Here is a 14,337-nt window from a genome sequence, read left to right as displayed (position 1 = left end):
ACGTGCGTGACAGGAATGTCAGAAATGTAAACAGTTACATTCTCCAAGAGAAAATGTGTCCATTTCCTTGCGTAAAATGCAGCTTTGTCCCGTTTGTCGACATATCACTCTTGATACCGCAAAATACTAGCATTCTACACGATTAACAGGAAGACGTAGCCATTTCAACGATTAACAACGATTAACGGCAGTTCTATTAAAAGGTACTGACTATCTATTCTTTTCACGAGCAGTCGGTGTTAACCGTTGAAAATCTATGTTAATCGTACTTTTATTGAATCATTGCCTTGAAATTGTAAAGTTAATCGTTACATACCGAATTTCAAGCCTGGCAAACCACAACTAAGGCGTGCAAAACACCTTGCAAATAGCGGGATTTGTCTCTGTTGCTCCCGCGGGATTTGATAATCGAATTGAAGAATTCGCCACGGCACAGTCATCACTACCAAGGAGGGATTCTTTGGACAACATTTCGACCAGTTCCTGTGAACTGCATTCGTCAATTTCATAACTTTTCAAAAGATCCATAGATGACGTGCGTTTACAAACGTCACCAAACAAAAGCGAAACCAACTAGCCAGTACGATACGCAAGTTGTTTATCCCGACTGCCTTGATCTATTTTGGGCTTGTTACAAGCCGCAAAAGCAAACCATGATGTCATCACAAACGCTACTTATAGAAACAACAACTGGTGCGACTAAACACGGCTCGTGGACAGTGGAATCTTTTAGGCTACCGATAATTTAGGAAACGAGTCTGACGTGGACAAAACCTATAAAAACCATTTGCCTTCCAAGCGCGTTCACTTGTAGACAAGCAAACTACCAAATCCCCCTCCCCCTCCCCCTGACTCAATGTTGTCTTTTCAGTTTGGGTCACGAACAGTTTCCTGGCAAGCATCATTACCCGCATCAACATTGCATAAGGGGGAGGGGGGGAGGGAGAAGTAACTGTGGTAGAATTATGAACGGAGAAACAGTAAGTGAGTGGTTTTTTTGCTGTCTGTGTTCGGTTGTCATTGCATAGGGGGAGGGGGTGGGAGGGAGAAGTAAGCCAGTGGTTTTTGTTCTGTTCGTGTTTGGTTTTCTCAAGGAGTTTTGTCCACGATTGTAAAACCGCGAAATGTTTTCAAAACCAGGGAGAGCCAAAATTGGGACAAATCCGTGCGAAATCGAAAGCCGCGCTAAAATTCGACATAAGGCGGTTATGCTCTCAGCCCTTCAAATGTAAGGGCCAGACTGAAGTATTGACTCGTTACTACAAAGAAAAGAAAACATTTTAGTTGATACAATTAAAAATTTACATCAGTATTGACAGTTTTAGATGCATTCCTAGCCATTTCAGATGACTTAGTGTAAATTTTTTACCTGGATAGCATACCCCCGGACCCCCCTAGTTGTTTCATGCAAATGCGTTCACTTTAGCCACCCGCCCCTTCCACTTCAAACCCTGCTTCGCGTGCCCTGAAAGTTCATTTAATTACCTGGATTCATTCACTGTTGTCTGAAAGTAGTACAGTGAAGCTGGATGCTTATTTGTCATCTTAAAAAGCATCTGGCACTCAAAAGCAAAAGAAAACTTGGCATATGTAGTTCCACTACCATTTCAATAAGGAAAGTGGTGGGTTTGCTCTTCATAAAATCCATCGGATCGAACCGGAAGGAGCAGAGCGAAGAAAATCCTCAACGAAAACAGCGCAAGACTTTTCTCCTCAACAACTACATATTATATTCCCTGGGCTGTTCTATTCTTATCCCCGAACATGTGCTTGCTTAAGGGGGAAGTATCACGCAAATTTGCTGTCATTTCAAAACCCAAAAAATGTTTGTCTGTCAGCAGAAATAACAAAGTAATTGTCAAGTTTGTTATAAGTTTTCGCCCCAGTGCAATAAAACTGTCCATTAGTGCCTCTGGCCAGAGACAGATTAGATCGGTGTGGATTGAAACTTGAAAAATGTTAAGCTAATGTTTTTTAAGTTCTCGCATTTTTGTTTCCAAAATGAGCTAGAACAGATCACGAGTTGTTCCTTTCAAGAGTTGATTTCTTTCCTCTCGTCATTCTAGAATTATTTGGTAGCTGATTGAAGGTCTTATTTCATCATTTTTAACAAAAGATATCAAAAAGCCCATGATACTTCCCCTTTAATGCCTATATATGGGCATTAAAAAAAGTTACATAATGGGAATGCGCGTGACTTACAGTGCAACGACTTCAACCGGAGCCATCCAAGGTTTTTTTACCAATCAGAAGCCGAATCGTTAACAAAGAATTTCGACTTCATGGTTTTAAAAGCCAATCAGATTCATTCCTAAATTTAACTTGGTGGTGGGAACAGACGCGACAGATCCTAAAATACACGTATCCTAAAGTGACCGCGACCAAACTTCGGGATTTACTGACCGGTCGAAATTTATAAACAATTTGAAAACAAGAAATGGCCTTTATTCCAAACAACAAACCTCATAAAAATACGGAAGCCGAAAACGTGGATCTAAAGGGAAATTCGCAACTAATACATCCGATTTCACATCTGTTTGTAGAGCTTCGCTACAATATTGCGGTAAATACGGCTGATAAAATTGTCGGTCAAACTATTCCCAGCGACCAAAGTTAAACAGACATTTGAACGCAACACCTGGGAATTGTGTATTCCCCCGATCACATGTAAACTGTAAACTCAACATTTCAACATAACATAATGCAGTATAAATGATGCGGTCTTGCATTTACACTAGTGAAAGAATGTCAACATTAGCTCGCTAGCCTCTCTTGTGACGCTCGATAATATAGGGCCATTCCCAGTCTGCATCTTGGTTCAATGGAATTTTGTTGGCTAATGCTTTTTTAAGGATGAGTGAGTCCTTATCAAGTGCACCTCATACTACTTCTGTCTACATATTTGACGTAGTTCTGTTTTCTCAGTCGAGGCCGCATCACACTGAAGAAGCTATTTGCGGCTCTTTCTCTGCCTGCTTTAAAACTGTACACACAGTCGGAAAATCAAATGCGGCCGCTTCAAAATATTTAGCGATGAAATTTTGAGTCTGCCGCGCCTGTTTCCACAGTCGAAAAATACAAGTTAAATTTAGGATTGAATTTGATTGGCTTTGAAGAACACAAAGTCGAAATTCTTTGTGGACGAATTGACTTCTGATTGGTCAAAAAACCTTGGGTGGCCCCGGTTGAAGTCGTTGCACTGTAACAACTGTTTCATAAATACGCGTGACTTAAAAAAACAACTGTTTGTAAATGGAAGTGTGAACCTCGTAACATAAGAAACTGACTCAGCTTTTGTTTATGCGACGAGAAGGTGCTTGTAATGGCAACATGGTCATGTTAACGGAGTTGTCCGCCGTAGCACCACGGTGCTCTGTTTTAATCGGGTGGTTTATATAAATGGACACAAATTAGCATATCATGGTGCCAATGTAGGTATTCTGGTATTGACCTAGTAATTAGTTTTTCTGTAGAAATCCCTAAACATGTATGTAAAACAAGTTTTAACAATTTTGATTGTGACTACTGTTTTCTTGTAGGTCAAGATAACATTGTCGGAATTCTTCAAGCTGAATATAAAAGACGTTCGCTTTTAAAACCTCTATTTTGGGACAACACCCTAAAATTACCCATTAAAGATGTTTACACAAGGCTGAAAATGCTTTCACGGCGAAAAACAGACTTTCAGCTGAAAAATAATGAAGTGGCCATGTACGATATCTTCAGCACTCTAAGAAAAGGGGAAGATAACACGGTGCTAGTGGAAGGAAGTCCAGGAATTGGCAAGACAACCTTCTGCGTTAAGATGGCCTATGACTGGGCAAGTGGAAAAATCCCGAGGGGTCATTCCTTTCCTGAATTTAATATCCTTTTACTGCTGAAATGTCGGGACATTGATAAAGACATAAGAAAAGCCATCAAGGAACAACTTTTTCCTGAAGGCTATGGAGACGTCAAGAAAGAGCTAATGGATTACATGAAGGATATTCGTAACCAAGAGAATGTTTTAATCATTTTGGATGGCCTTGACGAGTTACCCAAGAGAGCTGGAGATCACGTGGATAGATTGCTCCAAAGACGAATTTTTCCGTTCTGTTATATTTTGGCTACATCTCGTCAGGAGATAGGAATAGAAGTGAGAAAATGTGTTGACTTTGACATTCTTTTACAGATCGAAGGATTTACAGAAACAGATGCTTTTGAGTACATCAGAAAGCATTTTAGTCGTTTGGGGCCTGAGCATTTGTCAAACGGAGAGAGGCTCATTTTTGCAATTCAAGAAAACTCTTTTCTTCATGATTTACCAAACAATCCACTGAATTTGCTCCTTCTCTGTGTTGTTTTTGAGGACTATGAGGGAGAACTTCCATCTCGCCGAACTGAGCTCTATCAAATTATTGTTCGATGCATTTTACGACGGTTTTGTGCAAAAAATAATTTGGAAGCTCCCCAGGATAACGAGGCTCTTGAGAAGAAATTTGAACAGAGTTTACTTGCACTGGGAGAGTTGGCTTGGAAATGCCTGTTAGAAGATCGTCTTTCTTTTCGTGAAGAAGAACTTGCAAAATTTGAAGAGATGTATCCAGATCTGGTAGCTCGGATATCAGGTCTCGTTTTCAAGGAAGCCAGTCTGAAAAAGATCAACCCACAGCACGAATACCACTTCTTCCACAAAACATTTGTAGAACACTTGGCCGCACGATACCTGGCATTTCTGTTATTGAACAAAGAGGTCAATATCCTCAAAGAGTTTCAGTTGGACTTCGATAAGCATATTGTAGGAAAGTACCGGCAAGTGTTTCTGTTTCTATCTGGTATACTGGGTGAGGAAGCGAGTATCCTTTTCAGCCAGATTGGTGAGAAGCTGAAGAGTGACAACTGGGACTGGCTCAAGTGCAAAAAGGAGGAGGGAACGTTTTTTACTGAAAGTTTCAGTGAAAGTAGAAATGCTGAACAGGTTGCGATGGCTCTTTGTACCTTCATTCCTTTTCCGTTGACTGTTGAAATTGACTTTTTCTTTGGACCTGAATACAAGGGGCTTTTTATGGTCGCGAAATACTGCAGGACCTTTTCGAATTTGCAACACCCTGAACAGTTAACTGTGGACTTAAGGGAAGAACGTAAAGATTTACGTGAACGGTTACGTAAACTTTTACGTGAACGTATTGATTCTTTACTAGAACACGTTGTGGATTACCTTGCGTCCTGTTCTCATCGACTAGCATCTTTGTGCATTTTAACATGTAGCCTGGCCACAGTGGAGGCGCAACATTTGTTTAATTGTCTGTCTGCAAACTCAACTTTATCGTCATTTACTCTTAAAACATTATACAGCATATCTTCGCGCGCAGCTGTGATTGTTGGTAGAGGATTGGTTGCAAGCAAGGCATTGAAAACTGTAACCTTTGAACTGAAGGAAGAATGGGGCGAGGCTTGGGCAAGCGCTCTTGAAATGGGATTGTCTCCTAATACACCTTTGCAGTCAGTTGTCCTCAAGATTTATGGTTCAATGAGTGACACTGCAGTACTGGCTTTTAAACGAATTCTAGTTCACAAATGCGTGACCTCTGTTGATGTCACGTTATATGGAGGGATACTAGATTCACTAGCAACTACCATTGGGGAAGGACTTGCAGTACAAACCGTTTTAAAGTCTTTTACTCTGACCGTGTATGGAAGATTGAGTCAATCAGCTCTCAACTCCCTAGAAAGAGGCTTGCTACAAAATTGCTCCTTGGATACTTTAGAAGTTAAAGTCTTTGGAGACCTCCCAGAAAGCTGGGCGACTGTTGTTAGAGGTATAATTTCAGAAAACAAGCCAAAGCGAAAGCACATTTTCCACCCGGGTATCAAAGGAAAGATAGCAACTGCTAAGTTAGCTAATCTTTGTCTTGTTTTGCCACAAACTGGTTTTAAAGTAGAACAGTCAGTAAACCTTTGCGGCGAGTTGAGCTATGATGGATCAGAAGCTCTAGGTAAGGTCTTGGTAGATTCAACGCCTTTTAGACGCACTGTGAATATCCACGGAAAAGTTGGTTATCGTGTTGCAAACAGCCTCTCAAGTTATTTGAAGTCACACAAGGCCGATTCTTTCGTTACTTTAAATATTCTGGGAGAGTTGACCAGAGGTGGCAAGATTGCTTTTGAAGAGTTAAAAACTAATGGTCAGAACCATTACGTGAAGGTCCATTGCGCGATGTCAAATAATAGCCTTAAAGGTCTTGATTTCTGTATTGACGATCCTTCATTATTACCTTCAGTCTTCACCAAAATTAAGGATAGTAGAAAGAGCAAACTTGCTCTTACAGTCAATGGCATGAGCGAAACCTTTGCACACGGTCTAGACGACGTATTAACTAACAGCACATCATTAACAGTACTTGCTCTTACAGTCAACAACTTCAGTGGCAAGAGTGGTAGTCGCGTGGATGGTTTGGGTAATGGCCTGGCAAACAACACGTTCTTAACTACCCTTACCCTTACAGCCAACAACTACAGTGGCAAGGATGAAGACTGGATGACCCATTTGGGTCAAGGTTTGGCACAAAACATGTCAGTGACAACACTGGCTCTTGCAATCTGCTTTAGTGGGAAAAGTAAGACCAGCTTGCCAGTACTGAGAGATATTTTGGCGAAAAACAATTCCCTAACTACACTATCGCTTTTAATCGACAACCGCAGTTCCAAGAGGGGAGAGTGGATCCAAAGCCTGACTGACGGTTTGGCGAAGAACACGTTGTTGTCAGCACTATCTGTCACTATTCACAAGGGTGGGGACTGGATAGGGAGTCTGGGCGATGCTTTGGCGAAAAACAGGTCCCTAACTTCACTTACTCTTACAGTCAACAACTGTGACAAAGGTGGACTATGGGCGAATGCTCTGTGTGATGGTTTGGAAAGCAATGTTTCATTGACTACATTCAGGCTTACAGTTAATAACTGCCACTCCGGTGTTAATGAACTCATGCAGCGTACGTTTTACGCAATGAAAAAGAACACATCACTGGCTGTTTTCAGTTTTAAACTCAACGCTTACTGTTCTGTTTGTTCGTTGCCTTTCGAAGACAGTTCGGCAACGAACATGTCACTAACTACTCTCTCTGTTACAGTCGGCCAATACTCTGTTGCAGACGGAAGCTGGATGTTTGGTCTGGGTGACATTGTCGCAAAGTGTATGGCATTAAGCACTCTGACTCTTACAGTCACCAGCAACGGTTCCACACGTATTGACTGGATGCTGTATCTGCAGTACATTTTGGCAAAAACTACGTCATTAAGTACACTATCACTCACATTCAACAACTGCGATCAACTGCCTGTATCCTTTACAGAGGAGAAACTTGGCAATTTTGCAAGAAACGTGTCGTTGACGACAATGACTCTCATAATTAACAACTACAGTATTGAGAGAGGAGACTGGATGGAGCATCTAAGCGATGTTTTGGCCAAACTTACGTCATTAACGTCGTTCACTCTTGAAATCAACAACTACAGGGACGTGGTTGGAGACTGGATGGATCATGTGGCTTGCGGTTTGGAGAAGAGCCCCTCATTAATTACATTTTCTCTTACAGTCAACAACTATGGTGAAATGAGTGGAGACTGGATGCAGAGTCTAGGAGACAGTGTTGCCAAGAGCAAGTCACTAACAACTCTTAGTCTTACAATCAATAGCTGCAGTGAAGTGAGTGAAGATCAGTTACGAGAACTGTGCAATAATCTGGCAAGAAGTGAGACATTAACTACTCTGAGTTTGACAATCAACGACCACAGTGCTACAAGTAGAGGCCTTGGATGTGATCTTAGCAAGTGTTTTGCAGACTGTAAGTCTCTTACGTCACTTAGTTTATCGGTAAGCTTGTATGGAGAAGAAGATGCTGAGGTAAGTACTACCGGCACCCCGTGAACAAACTAGAAAAATTGTAGTTCTTTTAACTCTAACGTTTGTCTTCAAGGCAAACGTTAGACTTGAACTAAACAAGGCTGGTTTTATACCACACAAATGATTGATCAGAAAACTTATTCACGGTCTGGAAAATTAACACAAGCTTTTGTTGTACATTGCTTTTACAAGTGTACTCATTCAAGGACAACAGATTGTTCACTGTCTTGCTGTGAGATATGTGAGTGTCACCAACGGAACAATTCACGCCAGTGTAAGCATAGGAACATGAAAGAGAAACTAGCAATCCGAAGGTCACAGGCTAGACTCCTGTTGGGAGAACTTGGATTTTCTTTTTTCCGAGTATGCCTGTGTTACTGACTTAAAAATACCTACAGATTTCAGTCCTAATACAAAAATTGAGTTTAATGATGATTTTAGCTCTGAGCGGTCCTTTGTGTGGTGTTTAACAAGACGGTTGCGTAACAAAGTGCACGTTAACATTAAAAGTCTAAAGTGGAGGCTTTTAACTTACTGAGAAACTCCTTCAACCGTTTAAGCCTCAATATCAAATTGCAGATTTTCCTCATTGGTGTCAATTAACTTCGACGATCATTGCCCTTGTGAGGAATGTGTGTAAAGATAAGACAAAAATATCCCTTTCACAATGAAGTAAGTCACTGTTTTCCAGTTTACTCGGTTTAACGTGTTTATCCAGTCTTCAAGCCAACCAACCATCGCTAGAAAAAGTGCAGTGTTACAGAATCCAAATCAAGTTTGCTGAATCAAGCACATGTGTGTTGCAAAAAACGATAAACGTTTTCCCAAATACGGTCTGAAAGTTCGGGAATGTCTATCGTGAATTGCGTGACACGAGTCACGCGTCAAAGTTTTCTCAACAGGTAAACTGGGAAGTAAACGACAACCTCACCTTCATGACCAGTGTGTTTGATCCTTTACTCATATTCCAAAAAGAAATGAGGCTAATCTCTATTGCGGCTAAAGGACAGTGCCTACTTTTGTTACTGCGCATACGTTCTGCTCATTTCGAGATACTCGGGTTTCCTATGGGTGGTGCCTACTAACACAGGGATATTTTTGGGCGGTTTAAAACTATGCGGAGGAAGTAGAACCCAGAAAGTACTCTTGTTATCCAAAAGAAAATTGGGGGTAACCATGCATTTTTCAGAGATAATAAAGCTTCAATTTGAAAAAAAAAAAAAAAAAAAGCCATACATTGCTTTGTATTTTACTGCTTTTAAGAATAATTGTTGCTTAATTATCTCTAAAAAATGCCCCACCAGCCTAACTTTTCTTTTTGGATTCCAGTAGCCCATAGTGAGATCTGCTTTTCTTTTTTTTTTCTTAAACTGTACAAAAATACTTCTGAAGTATTTTTGTGCGGTTTATGACTATGCGGGAAAAGCAGATTTTAGCAATGGCTATTGGAATCCAAAAAGAAAATTGGGGGTAACCACGCATTTTTCAGAGATAATTATTTTAAGCAACAATAATTGATAAAAAAAAAAAAAAACAGTAAAATACAAAGCAATGTACGGCGTTTTTTTCCATTTTGAAGCTTTTTTATCTCTGAAAAATGTATGGTTACCCCCAATTTTCTTTTTGGATACCAAGAGCACTTGCTAAGTTCTGCTTTCTCCGCATAGTTTTAAACTGCGCGAAAATATCCCTGTATTAGTAGGTACCACCCATTGGAAACCCAAGTATCTCGAGATGCGCAGAACGTATGCGCAGTAACAATAGTAGGCGCCGTCCTTAAAGGGTTCAAATGTTTCTCATGTGCAGAAATACACGCACGTCCGTGATAAATAATGCCAGACGTAAAACAACAACGATCCTTTTTCTGTGTAATTCAGTTTTTGACCTTTCCCAGTTTAAATTTCGCTTGATTAGGAAGTGCTAATTGCAATTTTGAGGTCCTGGCCAGCTAAATGACTAATTGAAACACAGGAGGCCTTGTCACATTCTGTGGTATTTTACTTGAAGCTGGCGTGCAACACAGTTGGAGGAAAATTTCTTGAGCGATGCTACACCGTTCAAATGTGGAAAGTTATGACGATGTCAAAGTTGCTGTGATTATACGAGCCAATAGCGTTTTATAATGGTAATTGAACTGAGTGAAGTGCACTTTAGTCTGAAATCACAAGTATGATTTCAGACCAAAATTGCACAACAAAAAGTTCAATTACCACTTTATTACACCTATTTTGAAATCACAGAGTATCATTGTCAATATTAATGTTCTATTTTTGTTACTTCATTTCCATTTTGATGGGCTAAAGAAAGGATGCTATTTAGAGCAAAAAATGGTGCAATTTGGGAATAAATCGCACTGTTGAGAGCCAAACAGATGCAAGGATCACCAGTGATTTCAAAATGGGTGTAATAAATGTTAATATCTTGCTATATCGAAAACAAGCTCCCTTAACAGAAAGGAGATACTCTTTTGTCTGTTTTCACACTTGAGTACAGAATTCGGGCAATGATTGCAGGGTAATTTTGACGGTTGTTAACTTGTAATTCGTGTCAAGGAACTGAAGTGCAACATTTTAGTTCAAGATTTTATCTTTTAGTGCAACACTTTTGTTTAGGATTTGCTTTTGTTTTGTTCTGTTTGTTTGCTTGGTGGTAGGGGGGGGGGGGGGGGGAGTGATTTGATTCGGGCGGAGAAAACTGTATTCAAAACATTCAAAACATCCCTCATGGACTTTCCTCACAATATAGTTGTACGTTAGCTTCACCGTCGATTGATGTGCCACGTGTGGTCGGCATAATTTGTAACAACTTTGTTTGAATTCTTACCGCAGCTGCTCTAACAAAGCTCTGAATAACCAGCTTGTAATTGAGTCACTGATAATGCGAGGAATATCGTCAAACAAAGTTACAATACGACCCTTCGACCCTTTCAACCAGAAACCAAGGCTTATCGTCGATTTGTCAGGCCATAAAGCCCTGGTCAAACGGCGCATGACAGTCGATGATAGTTGATGATAGTCAAAACTATCGTCCACTATTATCAGCTATCAATCGGGTGGTCAAACGACTCAAAGAAACTCGTAATCGCCGAGGATAGTTCACCGCCGAGTGTAAACACTACAAACATGGCGTCGCGTTAAGTTGCAAACCTTCGAACGGATGAACTTTTCGCGGCGAAAGAGGGCGGCAGCCTGCTTCGTTTTCCTTCTGTTGTTAGAAGAACTAACTGAAAATGAATCTAGAGAGCGCTGGTAGAGAAAACAGCTGACCGAAAAGCTATGGTCGACTATCATGCGCGTGGTCAAACGGGAAAAACTATCATCAACTATCATGAAGAATTTGAACATGCTCAAAGGGAATGATAGTCGATTATAGCGCGTGATAGTTGGTGGTCAAACGAGTACGCGAACTTTAAGTATCATCGACAATCATCAACTATTATTGACTATTATGTGCCGTTTGACCGGGGCTTAAGTGATGTGAGACGTTCAGCGCACCGTGCTGGGTATAGGCTGCAGTCTAAGATAAAATCTGATGAAACGTTTGCTGTTAGATGTGACACGTTTGTAGGAGAACGTGTTGGACTCGTGTTGGGCTCGACCTGAGTCTTTCTAGCGGCTCTAGAGCAGCCGAGCTGGATTCAACGCCTGTCGGAGGCTTGGAAAAAGTTGCATACCAACGCCTGCTAATGGACACACTAAGAATTCTTTCATTCCAGGGAGCGTTTATAATCAAAATTCAAAAAAAATCTAAAATTAAAATTTGTAAAAATACTGGAAAAGAAACAACACGTAAGAAAAGTACTGCTCAGTAGCTTCCATTTGAATTGTCACAATTTAAGATTTCATCCAGAGACTCAAAACTTAGAACCACCTTGTACAGCATAATAAACAGCACCAAAGGAAAGTACTGCTCAGTAGCTTTCATTTGAATGGTCACACTTTAGGATTTCGTCCCCGAAATCAAAAGTTAGAACCACCTTGTACATCATAATAACAAACGTTTGAAATATTCACACTTGAGGTTTTCATCCATCGACTAAAACGTTAAGGCTAAATCGCACGATTCGTGGTCTGGCATAGGAAAGGATTCCAGAGAAGCTTCGATGAATTTGAAACTATGTGCTAAGGTGCACACGTGGTGAAGTACTTCAAAACTTAGCGAAAAACACTTTATCTCGGTCTGCAGCCGATACTCAGTCTGAAGTCTGCAGCGTAAGGGCGAGTCAATATTGATGCCACATAGTCGATACCTGGGAGTGTTCAAATATCGATACCTGTGAACGACACAGGTTTTTTCCTGATAATGTTTAACTGACCACTTCAAAGAAGTATCGAGAAAGAACCAATTATCGGTAAGAATCACACCAATATCGTATCGGTGCGTGAATCAGTATCGGCTTACTGCTTCCTACAGTCTACCTAAGTCTCACTTGGTGAATGAAAGTCCATTGTCATGGTGATGAAGTGAATTTGTTCTGGGAGTGGGTATGGGGTTTCTCTTGCCTCATGATTCGGGTATGGATCAGTTTGTTGAGTGTTTCAAGTGTAAATAATGTAAGTAACGGGAACATCGTTTCATGCTCTTTCGTGTTTAAAAGTGGTTTGGCATTTCATTCCAAACCGTGGAAACTAAGCACATGGTGAACGTTTCGCTTTGTAAAAGGTTGTGCTAAGTTCAACGACAAAAAGATAGTGACGAAGTTTAATGCGGTTAATTGTACTTTAAATTTAACCAGGAGGCACAAATCGAGAAGATTTTGTCCGGGTTTTTTGTATATCATCTGTAATGAAGTTACATGTAAATTATTCGTGCCAAACATTGTAAGTTTTGTCAAGTCAGGAGACAAATGTAAAATTGACTTGGTTTAATGTTTTATCCTAAACCGTGAAAACCAAGGACTTGAAAAAAGTGTAGCTTTGTAAAAAGTCCTGATTAATTAGCTGACAAATGTAACTGGCTTCAACTTGTATCTTAACTGTACATAAAAGATAATGACGAAATTCAAAGCAGTTGATTGTATTTTAACTTTTAACTAGGAGACACAAATCGAGAAGGTTTTGTCTTTGTTTCTTTTTTTGGCAATCAACTGTGATGTAGTTAAATGTAAATTCTACGTGCCAAATATTATTTTTTTGCCACGTAAGGACAAATGTCAAATTGGCTTGGTTTGGCATTACATTTTAAACTGTGAAAACCCAAGACTTGAAAAAAGTGTAGCTTTGTAAAAAGTCCTGATTAATTAGCTGACAAATGTAGCGGGCTACATCTGGTACCTTAACTGTACATAAAAGAACGACGAAGTTCAAAGCAGTTGATTGTATTATAACGTTTTGACAAGGAGACACAAATCGAGAAGGTTTTGTCTTTTTTTTATAAATCAACTGTTATGTAGTTAGATGTAAATTCTACATTATTGGTTTTTATCACGTCGAGAGAGAAAAGTAAAATTGGCTTGCTTTGACGTTTCATTTGAAACCTTGAAAACCAAGCTCTTGGTGTTGTGTAAAAAAATCGTGTTATGTAACGTTAGACTGATGACACATATGTAACTGTTGACATACATTTAAGATGGAGCAGTTGGTTGTATTTTAACATTTAAGCATCCGAAGACACAAATCGAGAAGATTTTGACTTTTGTTCTACAACTCTCTTGTAATGTAGTTACATGTAATAGTTTTCCGTGTCAAACATTATTGGTTTTTATCGAGTGTAGAGGCAAATGTAAAATAGACTCCAGGAAACCAACCGCAATAAAATATTATCTCATTTAGACAAGTCTCAGGTCCTTGTGAATCACAGTAGAACTGCTTTAACTCAAACTCCCAAGGAAACCAAACTTAGTTCGAGTTAGCGGTGTTGGTGTTGCATTTCAAGCATTCTGTGAAAAATTAGTAATTATTAATATCATTAAATTAATAAAATATTGTGGTTTTTTCACTCACAATCACCAGTTACTGGGGTGCAATAAGTCTGTCTTATAACAACCTTTTGATAAGAATGTTGTCGAACGTTTAGTTTTGGAATTTTAACCACAATTTTAAGAATATGCAAGGGACAACATCGAAAGTACGTTAACAAAATGATTTTTACACGTCACTCAGCTATGTTCTGACATTTTGGAGTTTACTGATCGACGTTTTAACAATAGAGTTTGAGTTATCGGGATCATTTGAACCAAGGAAAAGTAAAATTAGTTCAACTTAGCGAGAAGTTTGAGTTAGCTGATAATAAATGTCTGAGAAATGGGGTCAAATCTAGGGGAAATCAAATTTTGTTCCTGTTAGCCGGGGTTCTATTGTACATTTATGGGTAATTTACACAGGATAGCATAGAAATTCACCCCACAATCCCCTGCATGCACGTGAAGAAAATAAACCGGAAATGCAAGCCCCAGTTGGGCCCGGCCCGCAATCAAATGTGACGTCACCAATGAAGCTGATCGGGAAGACGAGTCA

The 14,337-nt window shown here is 39.9% G+C and overlaps 1 long non-coding RNA gene across 1 annotated transcript in view; it reads right to left on the bottom strand.

Annotated features, from left to right (window-relative positions):
* Positions 1-13,706, bottom strand: part of LOC146477707 (uncharacterized) — a 545,413-nt gene extending 531,707 nt beyond the window's left edge. Inside the window, exon 1 of the long non-coding RNA XR_014865316.1 lies at positions 11,753-13,706. This is a non-coding gene — a long non-coding RNA (uncharacterized LOC146477707). The remainder of the gene's footprint in view (positions 1-11,752) is intronic.
* Positions 13,707-14,337: the final 631 nt, after the last annotated feature.

This window comes from Pavona decussata, unplaced genomic scaffold, assembly GCF_977016875.1.
Source record: "Pavona decussata unplaced genomic scaffold, jaPavDecu1.1 SCAFFOLD_69, whole genome shotgun sequence".
NCBI classification, from domain to species: Eukaryota; Metazoa; Cnidaria; class Anthozoa; order Scleractinia; family Agariciidae; genus Pavona; species Pavona decussata.
This window is presented reverse-complemented; position numbering and strand designations above follow the sequence as displayed.